This window comes from Pongo pygmaeus, chromosome 5 (genome assembly GCF_028885625.2).
Source record: "Pongo pygmaeus isolate AG05252 chromosome 5, NHGRI_mPonPyg2-v2.0_pri, whole genome shotgun sequence".
NCBI lineage: Eukaryota > Metazoa > Chordata > Mammalia > Primates > Hominidae > Pongo > Pongo pygmaeus.
In genome coordinates, this window is record NC_072378.2 from 81,553,304 (window position 1) to 81,578,398 (window position 25,095).

The 25,095-nt window shown below is 38.1% G+C and overlaps 2 long non-coding RNA genes across 2 annotated transcripts in view; one reads left to right on the forward strand and one right to left on the reverse strand.

Annotated features, from left to right (window-relative positions):
* Positions 1–25,095, reverse strand: part of LOC129038743 (uncharacterized) — a 231,171-nt gene that overhangs the window by 196,091 nt on the left and 9,985 nt on the right. Inside the window, exon 2 of the long non-coding RNA XR_008503222.1 lies at positions 20,665–20,731. This is a non-coding gene — a long non-coding RNA (uncharacterized LOC129038743). The remainder of the gene's footprint in view (positions 1–20,664; positions 20,732–25,095) is intronic.
* LOC129038742 (uncharacterized) overlaps positions 1–25,095 on the forward strand; it is a 50,788-nt gene that overhangs the window by 23,465 nt on the left and 2,228 nt on the right. The window lies entirely within an intron of this gene.

Below are 25,095 nucleotides of genomic sequence, written 5' to 3' on the forward strand. Positions count from 1 at the left end.
CAGGTGAACCTAAGTGAACCTCACCCTACTCCTAGGCCAAACTCCTTCATATCTATTCTACAATCATTAACCTAACTAAGGGTTAAAAGTCTCCTTGAAAAAAAATACTCAAACCATGTCCACAATTGGAATTTATGCCTTACTTCTGGTGCATGAAATGAATAGTAGATGAATAAACTAAGTTGGGTGAGAAATCAGGCCTAATCTGCCTTAATTCTGGTGCATTTTCATAGAGCACATTACTTTATCTTAGAGTATCCTTTACTCCTCAGCCTCAGGAGTAAGGACATAGGTGATTGGAAAGATCAGCAGGGAGCTGAATTCTGGAGCCTAGGAGAGATGATGGCCACTGTGTCTGCTCAGCTCTCAGCTACAACAGCATCCTTACTCCTCAGGCTTCAGCTCAGGGGGAGATAAAAAAAAATTGTGGAAAAGGATTTTCAGCATGGTAAAGACAAGGACAGAAATGCTGGAGCATCTCAGGCTCATTGCATTCCTAGACTGGCACAGGGAACTAGAAATGATCCACACAGATCATGAACTCACAGAGGACACCTCGCAGTGTGTCCTGGAAATGTATGAATGGGATTCTCAAGGGAATAGAGTTCCTACATGAAAAAAAATGGCTGCCATTAGCTGGTAAATTTGGTTTTATTGTTTAATCTGTCATCGTTTTGTCCAAAACTAGATGTAGAACCATTTGGAAAATGAATGAACGAATAATCACACTTAGTAAAACTGAATTCTTAGAAAATAGGTTTTTTCCCACAGTAGATGTTAAATATGTTAGTAAAGTTTAACAGAAAGATATTTAAAATTAGAGAACATCAGAACCAGGGAGCTTAGTAAGTAACCAATCTAAACCCCTTACTTTGCTGGTGAGAGAACTTTCCAGTCCTATGGCTAGTTGTCAACCAATGGCATCAAGATCAGTAACAAGACCTGCTGACTCCCAGTAGTGTAGTTTTCTCTGTATGTACCAGAACAGACATTCCCTAAAGCATGATGTGAAAATCAGTTTCACTTGGATTCAAACTGGAGCCATGAGATACATGCATACTGAAGGGAATCAGGTTCTGAGCCCCAGTGGCCAACTCAAGCCAATCAGCCTTAACGGCTCCTACTAACGGACAAGTCAAGTATTTTCCATTCCCAGTAAAAGAAAGTTAGAACTACATAGTATCTCAAAACATTTGATCTTTTCTTTAATAGAAGCCACAGCAAAAAGCATGCTGCCCTTAAATCATCACATCTCAGAGAAAAATGAGTTTGAATTGCATGGACTCTGAGAGGCTTTTATTTCTAGGATTTTTTTTTAATTAAGGGGAAAAAGAAAAAACAGAAAAGGAAATCTGTGGATAGCAATAGCAAAAGGATAAATTTATCTGGAAATTTTCACTTGGCAACTGAAATTCTGCTTGGAAATCAGAATATATTTTTTTTAATTACAAAGGAAATTTAGTTGTAGTGACATTCAGTCTTTCATCCATCCATCCAATAAATATGTATTAAGGGCCAATATCCTTCCAGGAACTGTGCTAGAGATGGAAAAAAATCACAAGAACCTAAATGGAGCTAAGCCCAGGCATATGGAGGCAGACAGCATGGAGGGCTTCTCGTTGCTGAGTCTTTAGGGACAACAGTTGTTAACTACATGAAGCCTGAGTTGAAGGGTATTGCAGACAGAGGCAAAAGAGAGCACATTGTTCCAGGAACAGAAAGAAGCCCAGTGAGCCTGGAATGCTGAGTGTGGGAAAGAGGTGGGGTGACAAAGCAGGCTGGAGGGTAGAGGAAAGACCACCTTGGGAATTTGAGCTGGGTCCAAGGGTAAAGACCTATCCGAAATATCAAGAAATTCTTATATGATCTGATTTGTATTTTCAAAATAATCAACATTAAATGGCTCTTAGTCTAAGCACATAAGATGCTCGGTTAAACTTAGAGATACTGTTTTTCACCTATCAGATTGGCAAAAAGCAAAAAGTTTTAGAGGGGTGAAGAAACAGGCATTTTCACACATTTCTGGCAGGAGTAATATCAATTTGGTAATATATATTAAAATTAAAAACACACATACCTTTCACCTAGCAGTCCCAATTCTCGAGCTCTGTCTTACAGTTATGTTCACACTCATGTAGACTGACATATGTACAACTTTATTCATTTCAGCATTGTTTCCAGTAGCAAACTACCGGAAACATTAAATACCCACTAAAAGCTGACCATATTGTAGTAAGCACAATATGATGCACTTGCACTTAAAAATCAAAAAAGAACTTCCACAAATGGAAAGGTCACCAAGATACAACACATATTTTTAAAGTAAAAAACAATGTGTACAGCATGGTATCTTTATGTAAAAGGGGAAGACATATTAATATATTTTATTGGATATGCATATAACATTTATGGGATAACGCACACACACAAAATCCTCACCATCGTCTGTGTGGAGAGAAACTGAGTGGCTAGGAGATAGGGGTGCAGGGATCCTTTCTGGTGGATGCCATCTTTTACGATCTTTGCCCAAAGTGTTTCTAGGAGTGATGTAAGCAGAGCCAAGGCAGAATGGGTTGAGGACTGGACTGATTAGGAAGTGATGGCCATGAGACCACTTTCAGGAAGTCTGGCTGTGGAAAGGGACAGCAATAGGGTAGGGCTTAGGGAGAGCTGAAGGAACAATGTCAGACTGAGAAAAGTCTCTTTTTGACTGAGAAACAGACACAAAGTTATTTATAAATACAGACATAGAAACAAACGTGAACGATATAGGATAAAGGAGGCAATACTGAAATAAAGAAAGGGAGGAAGTGGAAATACTACGAACTTCCAAACAAGCGCAAGCCCAAGGATTATAGCTTTCCTTTTTTCTTTCCTTTTTATCTGCCCTCAATTGGCCTTAGAATCATGGTTTGTACCAAGCAGGACTCACGAAATGTTTTTTAACCCCTTCATATCATGCTGCCTGAGCTCATGCTTTGGGGTAACTTCCTTCATTTGTTACCATATGGCACATCCAAAAAGATATACTATAGCAGACACTGCATGCCTGAATCAAAGGAAGATCCAAGTGGCATACACCTACCTGGATAGTAGATGCAAGAATTCTACAAGCCCTACAGCCCTCACTGTCCCTAGAGGGGCAGAGAATGTCAGTCCTCCCTGTTCCTCCTTGGCCTCTTCAGACTGCCCAGTCTTGAGTCTCTGGCTGCTGGTGAATCCTCCACCAAGGGCAGTGCTTCCAGCAGGACCAGACCCACACTCAGTATGCAGGACTATACAGTATACAAGACTATACAGTATACAGGACTAAGTATGGGTCTGGACCTGCTGTAAGCATAGCTCTTGGCAAGACACAGCCCCACTGTCAAAGTTTCCAGTGCTTTTTACGCCCCAGCATAGAAATTCCTGTCTAAGTTTTCAGCGTTTTCTATGCCCCGCTATTGCAACCCTCTTTCCGGCATTTTCTAAGTGAAAAATTTGTCTCACACTCCCCCTAGTGACAGCCTCAGGAAACCTTTTCATGGCCTAAAGCACAGCTCATTGACAGCAAAAAGAGCCAGCCCTGAATGCTGCTGATTGTAGGAATGGGCACCTCATTTCCCCACTCCCCACCTGACACATATGCTGCTGCTGTTTTCTGTGATTAGAAAGAAATATTCGGCAAACCGAATATCTAGAAATTAACAGACTGAAGGGAATGAGTGTCTGTCACAGCGTAAACAAGTTCTTCCTTGTTTTGTGAGAAGAAAAGTGTTAGAAGCAGGAAGACTCTATACATAAAAAAGGAGAAAGGGGGAATGTGGAATATGCTATATGAATATGTCCCAGTCTGCACTAGTGATCCCAAAGTCAAGGCAGTGAAATCACAGCCACACTTAGAGGCTCAACTTGAGAAGACAGAAATCTCAAGGTTTAGTGAACTAAGACAGGGAGGAAATGGAAAAAATTCCTGCGGAAATTTCCTCCCTTTCTTAATCTGCAATAACTTTCATCCCAGTACCTGTGGAACAGGCGGCTGAAGGATGCCATGACGGCAGCCAATAAATGTTTGAAGGGCTGAAATGTGGAAGATTAAACTTCCTTTGTTTAGAGCAACTCCAAATCAGTGGTTCTGAACCATCTGAGGGTCAGTTTGAGAACTGATGAATCTATGGCCTTTCTCTGTAGAAAAATGTTGTACTTTCTTATTACATGGAGAGTCACAGAAAAAAAATTAATGGCTAATAAACATAAAAAGAGATGCTCAATTTCCCTTAGAAATTCAGGCCAAAGTAACAGGGATCTACCATTTTTTAATCTGTCAATTCGGAAAAGATTCAAAAATTTAACAATACAAAGTACGCTTGACCCTTGAACAACATGGGTTTAAACTATGCAGTTGCACTTATATGTGAATTTTCTTCTGCCTCTGCCACCCCTAAAATGGCAGGACCAACCCCTCCTCTTCCTCAGCCTACTCACCATGAAGATGATGAGGATGAAGGCCTTTATGATGATCTACTTCTTAATGAATTGTTACTATATTTTTACTTAGGATTTTCTTAATAACATTTTCTTTACTCTGGCTTACCTTACTGTAAGAATATAGTATATAGTACATATAATATACAAAATTTGTGTTAATTGATTATGTTATCAGTAAGGCTTCTGGTCAACAGTAGTCTATTAGTAAAGTTTTGGGGAAGTCAAAAGTTATAGGTGGATTTTCAACTGCATGTGGGTCAGCACCCCTAATCTCTGCATTGTTCAAGGACCAACTCTATTGTCACGAGTGTGGAAAAACAGGTACACTTATGCTATTGATGCATTATAAACCAGTGCCATCTTTTTAGAGAATGCTCCATACGTTAAGATCTCCCCCATGCCATAGCTTTAGTTCATCTCTAGGCCTATGGTTCTCCAATGTAAATCAGCCATTAAGCTCAGACCCATTTTTAATATTTAAACATAAATAATCAACTATCAGCTTGACATCTTTACCTGACTGTCTCAAAAACTCTTCAAATCTATCCATGTTCAAGACAGAACTCAAAACTCTCACAAAGTTGGTCTCCTAATAGCATTCCATGGTGGTATGTAGCAACTCCATCCATCTAGTTGTTGTAGTTGGAAATCTCAGCACCTTGTGGGCATTTCCCTCTAACTACTTCTCCCCACTTCCCATGTCACTACACCATTTAAGCAATCACTTCTCATCTGGGTGACTGTAATAATCTCCTAGCTTGTGCCCTAACACTCACTCTACTCCTCTGATGGCTATCCTCATTGCAGTCAGGGTGACCTTTTCAAAACTCAAACCTAAGTTTACCAATCCGTCTGCTTAAAGTCCTGCCATTGCTTTTAAGATAAAGACAAAAATCCTAAACACAATCTGCCAACCCTACACAGACTCATTTCTAACTACCTTTCCAGCCAGCCTCCTCTACCTGCTTCTTTCCTTCATTCTCATACTGTAGCACTCTAGCTTCTTTCTCTTACTTTGAAGTTTTTTTTTCTTTTTCCTGCTACAGGGCCCTTTTATATGTTTCTTTTGTCTGAAGTGATCTCCCTCTCTTCATCTAGTTAAGTCTTATTCAGGACATAATCTCAATTCCCTGGAGAAGGCTCCTGTCTCCCCAATTCAGCTCTGTTTTTTTCTTACTTGTATATGAAATCATGGGACGATGTATTTTTCTTCATGGCACTTACAGCAATTTGTAAGGATGCCTAATCTATGTGATTATTTTACTTCTATCTTTTCTATTACCAAACCATAATCTTCATGTCAGCAGATACCTTCTATTTTCCAGTATATGCTACTTATCTTGAAATAGTGAGAGATGGGCCCTGTGTATGTATGTGTTTGCTTGCACGTGTGTGTGTGCCAGAAAATACCCAAAAGTGTTAACGGTGGTTATCTCTAGGTGATGCATGTTAAACTTTTTATTTTTTCTGCATTTTGTATATGCTATGCAATAGGTCTGCATTTATTTATAACCAGACAAAATCAATAATAATTGTACTATTAAAAGCCTTCATTAACTGAATTTCAGAGGAAATGCCTGCCAGCTACCTATACCAAAAATAAGTGGACCACAAAGGATTACCAGAAAAAGTAAGAAAAATTAGCATCATGAAAGAGAGTGTCTAAGATAAGATAACTAGCTATGGAGTAAACAACAGGGCAGAAGAGGTTTTTTTTTTTTTTTTAAATCTCAATTGGTATCCTCAGAGACATTTGAGGAATATCATTTTTATAACTGGTATGAAAAAGAGGGCAATCAGAAAACAAGATATTTATCAAATTAAAAATATATTTGAGGCCAGGCATGGTGGCTGACGCCTGTAATCCCAGCACTTTGGTTGGCCAAGGCATGTGGGTCACCTGAGATCAGGAGTTCAAGACCAGCCTGGCCAACATGGTAAAATCCCATCTCTACTGAAAAAATAAATAAATAAATACAAAAATTAGCCAGGCATGGTGGTGCTCGCCTGTAATCTTGGCTACTTGGAAGCCTGAGGCAGGAGAATTGCTTGAATCTGAGAGGTGGAGGTTGCAGTGAGCCGAGATTGCACTGCTGCACTCCAGCCTGGGCAACAAAGCAAGACTCTGTCTTAAAAATAAAAATAAAAATATATTTGCATAAAGGCAGTGAAAAAGCTGCACAATAAAATCTATAAATCTGAAGTCAGTGAGCAGAAAGAGAAATAAAGGCAATCTCCCAAAACAGAGAAAATTTAAAGAAATGGGAAATATGAAGATAAGTTTAAAAACATAGAAAACCGTCCAGGTGATCTAACCTATGTCCAAAAAGTGTTTAAGAAATATGTTGTAGAAACTATATAGAAGTGTGGTTGGGGGAGAAAAAGAAGGGGAGAAACAGAGAGGAAAGAAGGAAGGAAGGAAAGAATATAACAGAAATATAAATATTGGCAATGTAAAAACACTACAATAAATAAAATCAGGTCAAGGGAAGTGAGAAGTGTAAGTACACTAAAACTTTCATTTTTGTGGACAGTTAATAGATGCTGTAAATCTATAAATCAAAACACAGTCCTTCAACTACTAGAAAAAACTGAAAATAATAATATAACCCACACATTTAGGAAATCAAGAAAGAAAAATAGAATTGTTTAAATTTATTTTAATCCCTCATCTTATAAATCACTGGGTTAATGCATGTGGTCTAAAGTTGATAAATTGGGAACTTAAAATTATAATGTCAATTCCAGAAGAAGTAAAGGACAGTGGGAGTACTTCTGGGGAGTAGGACTAACTTAAGAGGAAGTAGTAAGGAAGAGATCTTTACTTCTAATTTTATACATTTCAATATCTTGTAATTTATCTGTACATATGTATACATGCATTATTTCCAAAATGTTTTTTAAAAGTTAAAGTAATTTGAGAGTCTATGAATGCTGTCTTTGAGTCCAGCAATGCCTCTAAAAGATTATATAATGAAGCACTTGGTGAAGTCTAGCTCCTTTCAGAATTGACTTCACCAAGTGCTAACATTAATGTGCTAGCTTTTGCCAAATATTGCTTTGAAAAACCATAAAAAATATTTTCTTGTTTACTGTCAAACTTGTTGAGGACATCATTAATGACATGAATCATCATTCACTGTATAGGGGTCCTTGAGTGAATCTCTTCATGTCAGTGCTAAATGAAGCTTGATTCTGCTCAAGGATTGTTTTGCTCTCTCCTTGGTTATGTTCACCTTTTTCACCAAGAGTGAAACTTGAAGCCCTACTCCAGTGTATTAGTCTGTTCTCACACTGCTGGTAAAGACAACCCAGGACTGGGTAATTTATAAAGAAAAAGAGGTTTAATGGACTTACAGTGCCACGTGGCTGGGGAGGCCTCACAATCATGGTGGAAGGCAAAAGGCATATCTTACATGGTGGCAGGCGAGAGAGAATCAGAGAGCCAATCGAAAAAGGAAACCCCTCATAAAAACCATCACATCTCATAAGACTTATTCACTACCATAACAGTATGGGGGAAACTGCCCCCATGATTCAATTATCTCACACTGGGCCCCACCCATAACATGTGGGAATTACAGGATGAGATTTGGGTGGGGACACAGCCAAACCATATCACCCAGCAATTATGACATTTTATATGAGGAGCATAGTTGTATTTTCTTCCCCTCGGTCCTGGTTTTCTATTAATACTTTATCATTTACTTTTGTTCCCTGTGATACAAATGTGTAAAAAAAATCTTTAAATTGAAGTGGGAAATAAACAAGTGAATTTTGTTACATAGTTAAATATATTATTTATGATCATTAATAAAACATGTAATCTCTCTATGTTCTCAAGTTGTCAAATCTTACCCAACAATTCATTTTGCCATTACTTTTGGGATTATACTGGCTAAATTTAGATATAGTTACATAAAATACAGAGCAAAATATCCTCAACATTTCTTGAACTGGGCAAAAGTTCCAAGCAGACATGCAAAAGGAAAGCTTGAATATGATAAATATAAATGCCAAATATAAAGAAAAAATTGCCAATAGCTACAGCAGTCCAAAGATGGGAATGGGCTGCCCTGCCCCCAGGAATTTGCCCTCTTATGACACTTTAGACTGCTTTCTGATGGAGGTAGGGACACAGAACACATGTTAGGTACTCCTCACTAGCAAACACTACCACAGTATCCCTGTCTCACGCCATTTCAGTGTTTGAAAATATCACAGGATTCTCTTGCAAATGTTCAGGGTGGTAGATACAATGTCTAAATCTCTCCGCTACCCTTTCCATCTCCCCTATTTGAAGGTAAGCATTAGTGTCATTGGCTGTTTGCTCTGTCAGTCTCAGTTGTCATGGCATAATATCTACTCTGTCATGAGTTTATTTTTTGAACTTCATCAATTATATAGATTAGTAAGAAGATTTCTGCAAAGGACAAATAATGCTAAATCAGCAGCCCTGTATGTAACTACCAAGAAATTATGTACAACATTAATACTGGCGCATGGTTCTGCTTGAGCTCACCTCAATGTCTGATTCGGCTGCAGATCAGAGACATTATACTGATTCCAGCTGTTTTGCAAGCAAGTTGTGGTAGTCATCTAATACTTATGACCCCTGGTACAATTTGCAACCCTCAGTCTTCATGACTTGCTGAATTACATGCAGTACCCATTCTTCTTTATCTCCTATTTCAAAGGTTATACTTAAACAGACATGGTTACTCAGCATTACAGACCAGAATTACTTCAAATGAATTGGGAAAGACTCAGGAAAGAAATTCCAGAGAAAGACTTGAATCTTTTAAAGAGTCATGCAGAACAATGTCATATAAGGTCATGGAACAGAGAGTCACTAGACCACATAGGACTTTAATTCTCTGAGAATGGAAACTGTAATGACTCATTCAGACGAAAGGAGGCCGTAGTGCCTAATATCCACACAATTCACTCAGACTGTAAATCACAACTTATCCTGGGGTGGAGAAGCAGGAAGCCGAGGAGGGCAGAGAGATGAGTCCTGAGTTGGGGTTGAAGTGTGGGAACGAAACTGAGAACTGAACAACTCATAAACTGTACTGCCAAACCCAGACACATCTAGACCTGTGTTCAGAAAAAATAATACCATCTGTAAAATGTTATCCTTCTCCATAGTTTTGCTATTTTTTGTTTCCTTAGTTCTATGGAGAAATTTCATATTAAATAAAAAACCTCAAAAATTATAGATGCTCCATAAATGATAAATTAGGAAGTGATTCTCCACTTTAACAAAAAGATATTTAGCTCCACAAAAGAAAAGGTCGTAGCATTTTAAAAATGACTACATCCCTTTATACACCTACGTATATTATGATATATCATTTTGTACTAACAGGATCCCAACAGGAAGCACCATGCTAAATTTATTATGCAAAAATCTCTGTAGCCCAACATTAATTGGCCGTTAACTAAAGTCTTTACCTAGAATATGCTCAATGCTGTGCTAGATGCTGAGAAACATTCAGAAGTATATATTTCTATCCTAAAGTGGGTTAAAGTTCAAAAAAGCTTAAAGTTGTGTTAGAAAGATGAGACATGCATATAAAGTCGCAAGAAGCACTAAAACCAGAATTTGTTCTAAATGTTAGAGTACATTCTTCAAGAGCTTTAGGAGACTACAGAAGCCATGAAGCCCAAATTGGTATGGGGAAACCTGAAAAATAGAAAAACTAGGAAAAATAGAAAATGAAGAAGCAGAACCAGACTATTTCCCCAGAGGGAGAGAAGAAATTGAATGTACGCAAATTGGAAATAGGTATAGAAGCTAACAAGATAGTCTGCAGACTGAAAAAGTCACTTCCAGAATACAAGGAAGATCCTCCACACTGTGGCTCTTTTTAAACAATGGGCCATATTTTAGATTCTAAATAGACCTAAGCAATTTGAGATGGCAATCCCTTCCACCTCTGCTCACTCACATAGACCTTTCTCCAACAGTTGTGAAGACTGAAGATATATAATGAAGATCAGAATTTAGAAAGAAGTTAACTGACAGCTACTGGTAGTAAACAAGACTTCAGCTATTGACTAGACAGATGATAAAACAGCCTCACTTTTTGCCAATTACATTATCTCCCTTTTTTCCACTAGCAACCTAATCAACCTTGATGGCAGTTTGTAGTGTCTTGGTGACAGTTCACAAAGATTAACATTAGAGCTTTATTTGATTGTGAGTGGGTTGAAGAGACACTAGGCTTCAAAATCCATAAAATTGTTTTTTCATTACTTACAACATAATTTAGTGCTTGTCTGTGTTTGTCCCAGCCAAATATCATTCCCTAATAGCTGAAGTGAGTTCTCATTGACCAATGAATTGTAAAAATTACATCATCAAAGTTGTTCCATTAAAAAACCCTCTGATGTTTTTTGCCTTCAGTGCTCCAGGTAAAAAAGTAAAGAGAACATTTTGACCTGGAAATAAGAATATAAAAGCCAAGCTGACATGCAGACAAATGGCAGGGTGACAATGTCACCTAATCACTTCTGTCTCTTCTGCTCCTTCCCCCTTCCAACCCACACTCACACACCTGTTATTTCAAAGTGGTCCTGCCGTTGCCAATAAAGGCAAGGATGACCAATGACCTAGGGGGTTGCTTTGTGGAAATCCCAGTTACTGACCTCACTGAAAGGACTGGGAGGGAATATCATCTTAAAGGAGCACTCATCCTAAAAGGATTAAGTTCGCCCTAAAACAAAATCATATGTGACTCACCAGTGTGAAGTTCAACCTCCATCTTCCTTTCTGAAGCTGGTGTGGTCAAATAGGAAGCTGGTTGGGACTAAGCACCCAAATAGGATAAGGATTTTGATAATTTTATGTAGCAAGGCAAGATCTAGAATATTAATAAATCCTTCAGCTTTTCTTTAAATTCAGAATCTCTACTCTTTTTTATGTCTGTAGTTTTCTACCTGGCTGTACAAGAGAATCATCTGGAAAGGTTTTTTAAAATGCTGGCACCTGCACCCACTCCAAACCAATTAAATCAGGATCTCTGAGGGTGAAGCCCAGGCAGTTAGGCCTGCAACTCTCCAGATGATTCCAAGGTGTAATCAACTTTGACTACCAAAGCAGTCCAAGGTGCTCATTTGGCCTAAATAAGAAACACTTGGGCTGGGTTGGAGAGTGTAAAATCCCTGTCCATGTTTGGTGGTTGGAGCGGAAGACGTGCTGAGAGGGGGCCTGAGGGTGTGCCTGGTCCCCAGGAGAAACTGCAGACTCATATCAACCCAATTATAATCGTTGAACCCCAATGCAATTTGGGGATGAATGTACGACTATTCTTTTACTTTACTAGACAGCATTCTACTCTCACAAAGAGTTTTATCTTCTTCCCTATTTTACTTATCTATTTGTTAGCCATGTAGACTCATGGATTCTCACTTTGTTTAATGAGTTACAATTTTTTGATGCTCACACTGTCCCAGATTTGGCTCAAGCTAGCTCCTCTGTCCTTTGGACATGACCCCATCCTTTTATTCTGAGCACTTTCTTACTTTCAAGTACCACAAGATGTTCTGGATTCAGCTTGTATACTCCCTGCACCAGCCATGGACTCAGTCATTTCTCCAAATAGCCTAAGTTCCTTTTAGTAAGGAATGGTATTTAGAAACCAACACCTGGGCTCTAGGTTAGTTCATCTGCAAAGCAGAAGCGTTACTGCTTCTAAGCAACTAGAGCACTCAGAAGTTTCTCTCCCTCCAGTAACCCTTCTGCTCCATTCCCTTACAGCGAACCTCTTGCTGTTGAGCAATTTCATTAGTTTCTGGTTTATATTTCCTGGGCCCCTTTTTGGAAAAGTAAATACGTGTTTCAATTCTTTTTTTTTAACCACAAGTAGCATACTATATATATTTTGCACTTTTTAAAAAATGGAACATTTTGGAAGGATCACGCTATGCCATATGATAGAGAACTTTGCTTTTTGTTTTTAAAGCTGCATAGTATTCAATTACGTATGTGTACTGCAGGGAAGGAAAGATTCTTTCCTCATCCATTAGTAGGTTCATGGTTGAGGCCCCATAACAAAAGGCAGATTAACAAGAGAAAAGCATGCCCATGTATTTAATATGTTTTAGATAATACAGGAAACTTTATAAGGAAATGAAGACTCAAAGAAATAGGTGAACTTTTGTATTTTTACACTTAGGTTTGATGGAAAAGTAGATAGCCATGGAGAAGTATGACTGGGCAAAGGGGGTATGATCTAATGATAATAAACTGGGGGGAACTTAGAAAGGCCTGTTTGTTAAGATTTCTCTCTGTGTCCCTTTTCTCCAGGTATAAGAAGGGCACCTCTCAAGTGGGAGTCTTATGACCAGCTTCAGAAGAGAAGGGTGGGAAGTCAGAAAGTAACCATCTTAGGATTTATACCCTGCTTCAGGGAGAAGGGGGGAAAAGGAAAAATGACCTTCCTACTTCTGCTCTTTCTCAAATGCCCAATGTTTTGGGGTAGCTCATCAGTACCATATTTATTTAACTAACTACCTATGTTTGGGCATTTGTTTCCAATATTTTGTGAACATATGTTTTCATTTATCCTGGTTAAATACCTAAGAGTGGTATTTCTGGGTCATAGCATAGGCATATGTTTAATTTATTTTTAAAATAGCAGTTTTCTGAAGTGGTTGTACCATTTTATACTCTTATCAGGAGTGTATGATAGTCCATAATGTTTCATACCATGGCCAACATTTAGTGCAGTCAGTCTTTTCAATTTCAATTATTCTAGTTGGTGTGGAATATTTTCTGTGGTATCCTTTTGTGGGTAAAATTCACTTCCCCCAAGACAATGTTAAGCACCTATCCTTCTGCATAATGGTTATTTGCATTGAAATGTTAGTTCAAGTTTTGTTCATTTTTGAATGGGTTGACTTTTTGTTATTGATTTGTAGGAGTTTTTATATTTACAAATTTCAAATATATGTATTGAAAATATACTTTCCGAATCTATGGATTTTCCTTTTATTTTTATTTATTCCTATTTTTTTAGATGGAGTCTCTCTCTGTCGCCCAGGCTGGTGTGCAGTGGCACGATCTCGGCTCACTGCAACCTCCACCTCCTGGGCTCAGGTAATCCTTCCACCTCAGCCTCCCAAGTAGTTGGGATTACAGGCACGTGCCACCATGCCCAGCTAATTTTTGTATTTTTAGTAAAGCCAGGGTTTCACTGTGTTGGCCAGGCTGGTCTCAAACTCCTGGCCTCAAGTGATCCACCAGCCTCAGCCTCCCAAAGTGCTGGGATTACAGGCGTGAGCTACTGTGCCCAGTCTGCCTTTTTATTTTTTAATGGCATCTTTAGATATTAAAAAGTTAATATTTATGAAGTTGATTTTTTAATTTCTTTTATAATTAGTGCTTTTTCTATACTATTTAAGAAATCTTTACTCCAAATTTGCAAAGATATTCTCTTATGTGTTTTAGAAACTTTTTAATTTTAACTTTTTTGTTTAGATCTATAATTTATCTCAAATTAATTTTTGAGTATGCATGAGGTAGTGTTAATACCTTTTTTTTCATAAAATTAAACAGTCTAGTACCATTTGTTGAAAAGACTTTTCTTTTCCCTTTAAATAGCCTTGATCCCTTTGGAAAAAATCAGTTTACCATGTATATATAGGTTTACTTTTTCACTCTCTATTCTGTTCTAGCTCTCTGTCTATATTTATACCAATTTCAAGATGTCTTAAGCAATACAGCCCAATAGTGTAGTCATTCCTTGATCTGCAGGGGATGAATTCCAGGACACCCTGTAGATACCAAAATCTGCAGATGCTCAAGTCTTTTACATAAAATAACATAGTATTTGCGTATAACCTACACATATCCTCTCATATACTTCTCATACACTTTAAATCATCTCTAGATTACTTATAATACTTAATACAATGTAAATGCTATGTAAATAGTTGATATACTGTATTTTTAAATTTGCATTATCTTTATTGTGGTATTGTTATTTTTATTGTTTTTTTCAAATGTTTTCTGTGTTGGTTGAACTTACAGATGCAAAACCCACAGATATGAGCTTACTGTCTCTTGAAATTAGGTACAATGAAGCCTCTAACATTATTCTTTTACAAGATTGTTTGGCTATTCTAGAGCCTCTTATTTCCCATATAAATTTGGAATCAGTTTTTTTTAATGTCTATATTTTAAAAATGTAGAACCAACATTTTGGTTGAAACTGGAATCAATCTATATTTAAATTTGTGGAGAATTAATATCTCAATAATAGTGAATTTTCAATCTATAAATGTTCTATATCTCTTATTAAGTCTTCTTTAATTTCTTTCAACAATGTAGTTTTCCATGTTGCGGTCTTGTATATATTTTGTTTAAATTATTCTTGAGAATGTTATGTTTTGAGTGCTTTATGGATAAAAATGTTTTCTTGTTTTGTTTTTTAATTGTTTGTGACTAACATATAGAAATAATTTTTTAATATTGATCTTGTATACTGAGTCCTTCCTAAATTCACTTCTCAGTTCCAGTGGTTCTTCTGTAGATTCTTTAGGATTTTCTAAGTAAACAATGATTTCTCCTGTGAATATAAATAGAAGAACAAAAACTTCTCCCTATCTGATCTTTGTGACTTTTTCTTGTCTTTTTGCACTGACTAGTGCCTCAAGTACAAATGGAATGGTAAGAACAAACACTCTTGTTTCCAATCTTAAAAGGAAAGCATTCAATTTCACAACTAAATATAAGCTGTTGATTTTGACTGAGTCCTCTTTATGAGATTGAGAAAATTTCTATTTTTAACTTCCTGAAAGCTTTTAATCATAAATGGATGTTGAATATTGTGAACTGTTTTGTCTGCACCTATTGAAATGAATATATGATTTTTCTCCTTTTCTTAATGGTGAACTATGTTGATTGACTTTAAAATTTTAAACAAACCCTTTTATTCCTTGAAAACAAACACCTGATCATGATATAGTCATACACACACACACACACAAACATAAACACACACACACACACACACACACACACACACAAGAACAAAAATACTGCTGGATCCTATTTCCTATTATTTGTGAAGGATTTCTATGTCTGTGTGCAAGGAAGATATTTGACTATAATTTTCTTTGTGTGCAACGTTTTTGTCTGGCTATATTATCAGGGTAATGTTGGCCTCATAGAAAAATATAGAAAGTATTCCTTTCAGCTCTATTTTCCAAAAGAATTTGTGTAAAGTTGGCAATATTTATTTAAGTTGTTAATAGATTTTGCCAGTGAAACTATCTGGATGTATAGATTCTTTGTGAGGTTTTTGGTAACAAATTCAATTGATTTTATAGAACTATTTATATTTTCCATTTCTTCTCATGTTAGTTTGATAAATTGCATTTTGAAGAAATGTTTCTATTTTATCTAAGTTGTCAAATGTTACTGGTTTAATGTTGTTCATAATATTTCTTCTCAGATTATAACAGTCCTTTTAGAATTTCTGCAGCTCTTATAAATTTACAACGTATCATATTGTAATTAGCGCACAATATGGTAATTTTTAAGTGTGTCAGTTTTTATTTCCACAATTAGATTGCAGGCTTCCTATGAAAAGGGACTATTACTGAATCTGCCTTCAACCTTTACCCTAGTTTAGACTAAAAAAAGGCAAATGTGTTAACCTGAGAGGAGACCAGTCATTATCAATATGTTAGAGCCTTAACCTATTGATGTGGAACACAGATGTTAAAAGAAGGTCAGGAAAGACTAAGCAGATAAAATTTGGAGCTGAGCCTTGAAAGGTAAATAAGAGCTTTCCAGAAAGACAAAATAGGGGGTGAAAGAACAACTAGACAGAGGGAATAACATGGGCGAAGATGTAGAGGCACAAGAGAGCATGGTGTTATGAGAAGACCCATATCAACTGTAGGAGGATATGGTGTCAGGGATAATGAAACAAGTATCTAGGAAAGGCTTTCTGGCATAGATGGGCACTGGCCTGAGTAGGGCATGAGGTCTGTGGGTGTATTAATCCGTTTTCACACTGCTGATAATGACATACCCAAAACTGTGCAATTTACAAAGGAAAGAAGTGTAATGGACTCACAGTTCCACATGGCTGGGGAAGCCTCACAATCATGTTGGAAGGTGAAAGGCATGTCTCACATGGCAGCAGACAAGAGAAGAGAATGAGAACCTAGCAAAAGGTGTTTCCCCTTTTAAAACCATCAGATCTTGTGAGACTTATTCACTACCATGAGAACAGTATGGGGGAAACTGCCCCCATGATTCAATTATCTCCCATCCGGTCCCTCCCACAACATAAGGGAATTATGGGAACTACAACTCAAGATGAGATTTGGGTGGGGACACAGCCCATATCAGTGGGCCTGAGGCAACTAAGCCAGGAACCTCTTATTCTCCCCTCCCCTACAAGTTTACCTAAAAATGATTTTGAATCATGCTTTCATTTAACAGAATCATACCAGCACTATCATCAATGTTATAATCACCTGGTCCCCTGCAGGCAGGACTTGGTTTGATCTAGAGCTCCTCTTCATCTACAAACCACTAATCTGTGTCTCTGTTACTCTTTGCAGTCATGATCATCTGACCTCTTTCCATGGAGATCATTAAAGTAGCATCCAAAAATCTATGGTACAGCATTCTTCAAACAAACAAACAAAAAAACCACCTCAAAGGTAGAATTTTAAGGAGGATTACAAACCCTCCAGCCCTTAGCCAAATATTTGACTCTCCCCAGAGGATAACAACTGACAAAAGGGTATCAAGGGATAAAACTGGGGCCAAGAATAGTTCATAAGGTCATGCTAACCTGTTATGGGAACTCACCTCCCTTTTTTTTTCTTCTTCTTTCTTATTTTTTTCCTGACATTCTCTAACTTTTTAACAAGACAAATGGTCACACTCCACCCTAAATGTATTAAGGCTGTATTATCTATCAGAATTTCAGTGTCAGGAGCCAATCCCAGACTTTTACTGACACCTGAAGTCCAGTCAATTACTGATTTTCTCACTTCCTTCTCACTCAGCTATGACTGGGGGAGCAATTTTATCACATATGAGGGATGGTCAATAAACTAGATGATTCAAGATTCTGCCTTTTGGGGGGCAGCACTTTAGTTCTACAGTAAACAAGTCCAGAAAGAGAAACTGACCAGAGATTATGGGTGTGGATGCCAGCACAAAAGCAGGCATGAGCCTCTAATTCTCCCTTCTGGGTGACCCTTGAAGTCAGCTGCCACATCCCCAGGAACTGTGTGGTGGTGGCAGAATAAGAGGTGTTCAGAAGACATGAGCTTCACCCAACAGGTGTAACATCTGAGTTCTAACAAGTATCCTTCCAGTTAAAAGTAAGAGTTTCCCTCCTGTTTTCCTGAGAGGTGGCCAGAATCGTTATTATACTTTTGTCAAATCTATGATATGGATAAGTCAGTCCCCAAGGTCTGGAAAAGAGGAGAAAGGACAAATACTAGGACTAGAAACTAATCAACTGTAGGTCTGAAGTTAGAAGGAATGTCCATGCTTTGGATGGAATCCCATCTCTGAGGCAACCCCTCCATGGAGAAAGCAAAGAAAGAGATCTGGCAGCAGCACATCTGTAGTGACAGTAGTAAGAGAATTATCTTCAGCTGAAATCTAATGTCTCTCTACTAGTCAAACCTTTTTTTGGTTCTGATATTTCCTCTCATCACCACGTACAAGTTGAACTACCCCACTCATGAAGACATCCCACTTCCAACCCCAGATTATTTCAAAGCTAGTAAGTTAAAGCCAATTTTTTTATTGTAGAAGGCAGGTTATAGAGATCACTAAATCTAACCCCATTTTACAGATTAGAATGTCAATGTCAAGAGACTGAACAATTCACCTAGAGTTACACTTAGTGAAGAGTACAAGACAGATTTCTCACCCCTTGAAAAAACTGTGATTCATCCATCACCCAGTCTCTAGCCTAGATAAATAAACTGAATAACACAAATAAATTGTAATAGGCAACCTTGAAAATGAACTTATACCAAGGTACTGGGCTGTGCTGATATCATTCAAAAACATTAATTGCATATTAAGGCACAATTATGAGCAGCTATTGCCATTTCTATAATTGAACAGTACAATTCAAATGAGAAGAGTAAGAATAGAAGGAGATAGGCTGGAGACCCCAGGGAATATAGCTTTGTACCTCTCTACTTCCTTCAGATTAAAAATCAGTGAATAAGCATAGGCTGGTATTTGCTGAGAGCTAGATATCATATTGCTAAGATGTTACCAAGATATTCAACTCTATAAATTAAATAATAAGAATATATGAATAAAGAGAATAGCAGTATATATTTCCTTGGAAGCAAAGACTAAAACATTAACTGATAAGATTTTGCTACTAATTCAAATACAAACACTAATTCTTATTTTGGCAGCTTTCAGTTTATTCCCCACAAGGCCACTCCAGAGAAATCCTCAAAAAGTATTTTGTATGCTCTCTCTTCTTTTACCTTTACTATTCCTACTCCACCTGCAAGGACAGAAAGAGGGTTGGAGGGTAATTGTATAATCATGATTAGATTGTAATAAGACCTATTTGTGGGGAAAAGAACTTTCACCATTCTTTGTTTCTTTTTCATGTTAACAACCTTTAAACCTGCTCCAAGTATAAATTCAGTTAGAGTGAATGATATATTTTGCATAATTTAATAACCTGTTTTCTTATTATGGAAGTTCTTATAGTCATTTTATTTTCATGGTAAAAAAATTAAGCAGACATGGACATGAAAATAAAATTTTAGAAAAGCAGCAAAGAACCAATTCATAATTCTACCACCAAATCATTAACCACTGTTAATATTTTGGAGTATATACTTCCAGAGGGTGGTGTGTGTGTGTGTGTCTGTGTGTTTTCAGGTGTCCTTGCCAGTGTTGATGCCTGTAAGGTCCTGGCTTCTTGGTCTTGCTTCAGCCTTATCCTGACCCCTCTGTGGTCAAGACTGATAATATAACAATAGACAGAGCTCCCACCAGCTGGTAGAGTCTGGAACTGATCTTGCTACTGTGGTTCTCTGAGGGCCAAGATGAGCCTTGGGCTCCTGTGAGTATCTGGAGCTACAGCCTTCCCACCCGTTTTGAGTTTGGGCAACCCACGGGACTAGGAAGCTGCCTCACTTTGCTGATTTGTACTTTTGCTCTCCATTCAAAGCCTGGAACCCTGTTTCTCTCAAGCTCCTTGGCTGACACCCAACACACAGCCTACCTCTTGCCCATGGCTCCCTTCTTTCTGGGCCACTAAACTCTACGCCCTGACCCCTTGGCTGCTGTGTGCACCTGCCCATGAGCATTTCCTGGAGACTTCAACGGCAACAACCCACCCACCAAGTCAGACTCCCCCTGGGTGCTAAAATCACCAGGAATCTTTGACCCCAATTGGATCACTTTCATCAGAAACAAACCCTAGGATGGCTTACCCAAATTTCTTTATTTGCTATCTAATGTTTTGAGCCATTTGTTTTTCTCTTTCACTTAAAACTCCTTTACTGAGCACTGGGTTAAACTGTGGTAGGGCAATCGGTGACAATATTTTAATTAATTGCTTAGCAATGTTGTTTAAAAGGAATGAAAACTTCAGATTACACTCAAACTTTCCTGTAAATGGCTCAGTACCACCTGACACGAACTTGCCCTCACATTATAGCCTTCTAATCCTTGTCAGCAGGAACAGCAGGAAGGAAAAGAAAAGAATAAACAACCAAAGGAGATTAATTAATATCATGTTTTCTTCTCAGAGAAGAAAGGGCAAAAAAAAGTGGTATCCTCTCATCCACTAATGGTTAGATGTTGGCTTTGATATGTTTTCATCTGGATCGGAACAAGTGTTTGGGGTACATCTTGCTGCCTTCAAATATCAGATAATAACCCCTCTTTGTGATAACAGAATGGGAAAGCCTATGGTGCTGTTTTGCCCAAAGTGACATGTACGGGGGCGATTATTTGAAAAGCAAAAAGGCACATTTGCCTAACAGACAAGCTTGGACAAGTTCAAGTGGCAGAAGAAAAATCCTCAGAAAGGTGTTTTGCGACATGCTGAGCCATTAGTCTCTAATGTCACTTTTTTCTCAGGAAAAAAAAAAGAACACTGTTTTTGAGACTGTTTCACTAATGAGCACATTGTATTGAAGGGCAGTGAAAGAATCACAAACCTTGTTTCAATCCCAGCTGTCAGCTCTCCACTGGAAGGAAGCCATTTACTTATTCATGGACTGGATCCTAGATGTAAAAAAAAGGAAAGAAAGAAAAAGCATGTGTAGCTACCAATCAGTGTGAATTGAACATTATTCTCTACTAGCCTCTTCCTAGCAGTTTACAACAGTATCAAATTCCTACCAGAGATGCAGATGAATAAGGAGCAGGGGCTGCATGCTCAGCCCGTTCAGGTGCTGGGCAGGGAAGTGAATGGGTGAGGTTACCAGTGGCAGTGCCTGTAAGGAGGAGAGGAGATGCCTCATCTGCTGGTCTGATGGGCCAGATGCTGCTCAGCCCCAGCCTGCCCAGGCCACATAGAAAGGCCAGCCCAATGTTGACAAATACTCTGAGGCTTTGCAAGAGAAGGTGGAAGGAAATTTGAATATTTATGATAATTCTCCATAATTCTCCAGATTTTTAAATGTTGGCAATTGACTTAAAGAATTTCCAAACCCCCGGCAAGCCCAACAAGACACATATGGGTGCCAGATGCAACCCTTAGACATCTAGTTTGTGAGCTGTGTTCTAGAGCGTGAGGAAGAGGGAGGAGAGAGAGCCATATGGCCGGCTGGGTGAGTTCCTGCAGAGTTGACCTGCACACCCCAGAGAATGTCATCTATAGGATGATAGGGGTTACTCAGGAAAGCAAAGACACTCTTCAATCAGGTCAAAACTGATCATGTTGGGCACAGTCCTTTACTTAAGTTTATCTGTAGTACATATGTATACTGTATACTAAGTTATATGTAGTACATATTTAATACTTTATTTAATACACATATATTTACATATAAAATATACCAGCCCTTTGTATCAGTGAATATATATGCATTTATACATATTCAGTGAAATGGTCTTTCACTCATTGTTTATCCCTATATGCAACACCACTCACATTGCCTTGCACATAAAAGGGAGCCATTAAATGTTTGTTAAATTTATTTTTAAAAAATACGTATTGAGCTAATATATGCCAGGAACTGTTCTAGGAATCTGAGATAAATTACTGAGCAAGGCAGGCAAAGCTCTCAGTCCTTGAGGGAGTAGAGTTCCAGTGGTGGACAATCAGACAATCAATAATGAACATAATAAATAAGTAAATTATATTTTGTGATAGAAAGTAGTAAGTGCTACAGAAAGAAAATAAAGTAGGATAAAGGGAACTGGGATTACTGGAAGAGGTACTTCTTGTGGTATTAAATTAGGTGAAATTTTGTATTTTAAAAAGCTAAGTATGCTGATAGCTAATATTAGTCCAATTTTAGTTGACTATTTAATGTAACTAAAGTGACTCCTATGCTGATAGCTAATATTAGTTCAATTTTAATTGAATAATATAACTAAAGTGACTCCTAATTTCAAATCTTTTTATTTTGGTGTTCATATACCTACTAGCTGGCAATCAAATAATCAAAAGAAAAGAGTATTTGTTAATTTATTCAGCTTTTCTTTACTGAACATCTACTAGATGCAAAGTGCCAAGTCAAGCATCAGGTACAGAAGGGAGGACATGGCAGAGACAGTGAGAGAAGACCTTGGTAACACACCAGCCTCAGGAACATAAACTTCTGTATAGAGATATTGGCCTTCTCTCTGCCCCATTCCCCAGGTCCTTATTAAGGACCAGCTTGGCTTTCATCATTCTTCAGAGTAGTTGAATTCAGGGAGGAAAGCAACCTTCCAGCCTGTCTTCCCACCAATCCATGTCCATTGGGAGCCATGTCTATCCATCCCCATGGACTTGGGCTGCCTCCTGTGCAATTCACTCCATCTGGCCAGAAACATAAGACCATGGAAGGATTACGTCAATGTGGTCTCCCAGTGTGGTCCCAGAAGCCAAGGCTCTCATAACTTTGTGATTCTCCCTCATAACAATATAATTTAATGTGCATATATTTTTTCATTCCCTCCAGAATGATAGATGGTGTGTGATGGTAGAGACAGGGCAATGACAAGACTAAAGATATATGTCCCTCACATTTTACAGGATTCTTGTGATAATCAAATGAGCTACGGTAAGGAAGAGCTCTCTAAACTTTAAAGTGCTATTATAATAATTTCAACAAGAGCTAACACTTACCAAGTTGTTACCACATGTCAACAGTGGTTCTACTTTACGTATACTAACTCAGTTAAGGCTCACAACAGTCTATGAGGGGGTTGGTATTATTTTTTCCATTTTCTGAATAAGGAAGTCCAAACACAGGAGGTTCAATGACTTGCCCAAAGTCACACAGTTGTCTAGTGGCATAGCCAGGAATCTACCCAAGGTATCTGACTCCAGAAACAAAGCATTTAACTCCACTTGTAAATGCTACTACATGATTTATACAAGCATGGTCCATTCCACAATATTCATTATCTTCAATATGCAAAGCACCAAGCTAAGTAGCATGAGAAATATAGAGAGTAAACTAAACCTTCAGGAAGCTAATGAATTTATAGATGAACATTAAAGTCATTAAAATCACGTTGGTGTACATGGACACCATACATCCACTCCCGTGCTACTTCTTGACTCAAACTCCTTACCATCAGTAAAACACACGTGAGAGTCCTTAAATTAGAGGAAGATAGTTCACATATGAGAGGGCAGAACCAAGCTCAGTGGTCTAGGGGCTCTTGGGAACAGGAGGAGTTATAGATAGCAATAGATGTTAGACAGCTAGAACCTAAATCTTCCACCACCAATGGCCACTCCAGAGATGGCTTTTGAATTGGAGGCAGAAGTAGACAGACATTTCTGTGGCATGTCTTCAATGTCACATTTGAAATTAGATCAATATGACAACCTCCCAAGTGATGCCAAGGAATAGTACATATTCCAAGAGAGCTAGCTTCCTTCAAAGAGGGGTAAGGGGAGGATGTAGAAAGATTCTCACAAATACGTGTTTGCCTCACTCCCACACCCCAAACACTCTGGTCCAAGCTGCTTTGGGGCCTTTACTGGTCTTTGTGAGGTGGAAGAAAGTGCTGGTTGAAGCCCTTCAGGGGTTCATTTAAAATTCATCCCCCAGGTAACAATAAAACACTGATTTCTAAAAAATATTCATTAAAGCACCAATGCACTTGATTTCATTATTTTACTTCTTAAAACCCCCAATGAACATTCTATTATGGTTGGTCTCCTTCAGTGATCCACTGCTGAAGTCTTTCCGCAATCCAAAAATTTTTAAATGTAAATTCTAATGTGTATCACTATCTGCATATCACAATAAGGAAAAACAAACAATGATCTGCTTTAATTCTGTAGGTATTTGAAGACATGCCAAGTTAGGAAGTGGTTACAAAGGTGGCTGTAAGATAAGAGTTGTGCAGCTCAGATTTGGATCTCTAAAATGCACTGTGAAGAAGCCCCCAAGGGTCTACTCTCTTTCAGGACTCTTCCAGAAAGGTCAAGTCTGAAAAGGAGGAAAACTTAAGAGCCCTCAGTGTCCACCCTGATTCCTTGTTTCTTTCTCAAACTGTATGGGGGTCAAACAATGTTAGCCTTCTCGAAACAAATGATTACAGAAAATAAGAAGTCTCTTACAAAAACAAATTCAGATGAACCCCTCCATGGCAAACATAAACTGAACCTCCCAAATCTCTGGGCCACTATCACAGCAAATGGGACAACCTAACAACAATGATCCAGAGAAACCGTGGACTATCCCAAGTGGGAGGTACTAAGTCCTGGAGAGGCTGAATTGATTCCTCAAGATGCTTGGTTCCACCTGGCCTAAACCCATGGGAATCAGGGGAGCCATCTAAGTAAATGAGGATTTTTGTGCTGGTCAACCAGCGTAGTTTCAATTGTTTCATTTAAAAGTCTTAAGGTCTTCCTGTAAAGAATCCTCAGATATTTATACCCAACTATTCTCAAAAATCCCTGAACTCCAAAAGCAAATTTTAGCTTCTGAGAGTTCTCATGTAAATCACAAATAAATGTTTTCTCAAAGAAACTGTATACCACCACCACCACCTCTCCCCACATCCTTGTTGGGAGATAATACACATTAAGTATTTTTTTTATTTGCCAAAAATATTCTGAATCACCTTTAAGTGCCTCAACACATGCTTGCATTGACTGGTTTACATCTAGCAAACCTGAATTCTATCTAACGCTAAATGCTATTTTAAGCTAGCAAACCACTAGCTTTATTGGGCCAGGGGAGATTGATGGGGAATCTTTCAGTCTGGTGTTCAAAAATATTTTACATTCATAAAGAAAGGTGGAAACCCTACACACCAAATGGCAATTGCCCTAATTTCAATATTTACCAAAAATGTCAACAGATGAAAACAAAGGAATAAGGCTTTGTTTTCAAACCTTACTCAATTTTCTCAATATGTATGTATGCCTGCACTTTAGGTCACGAACCACTATCTACATTTTCTATTTGTCT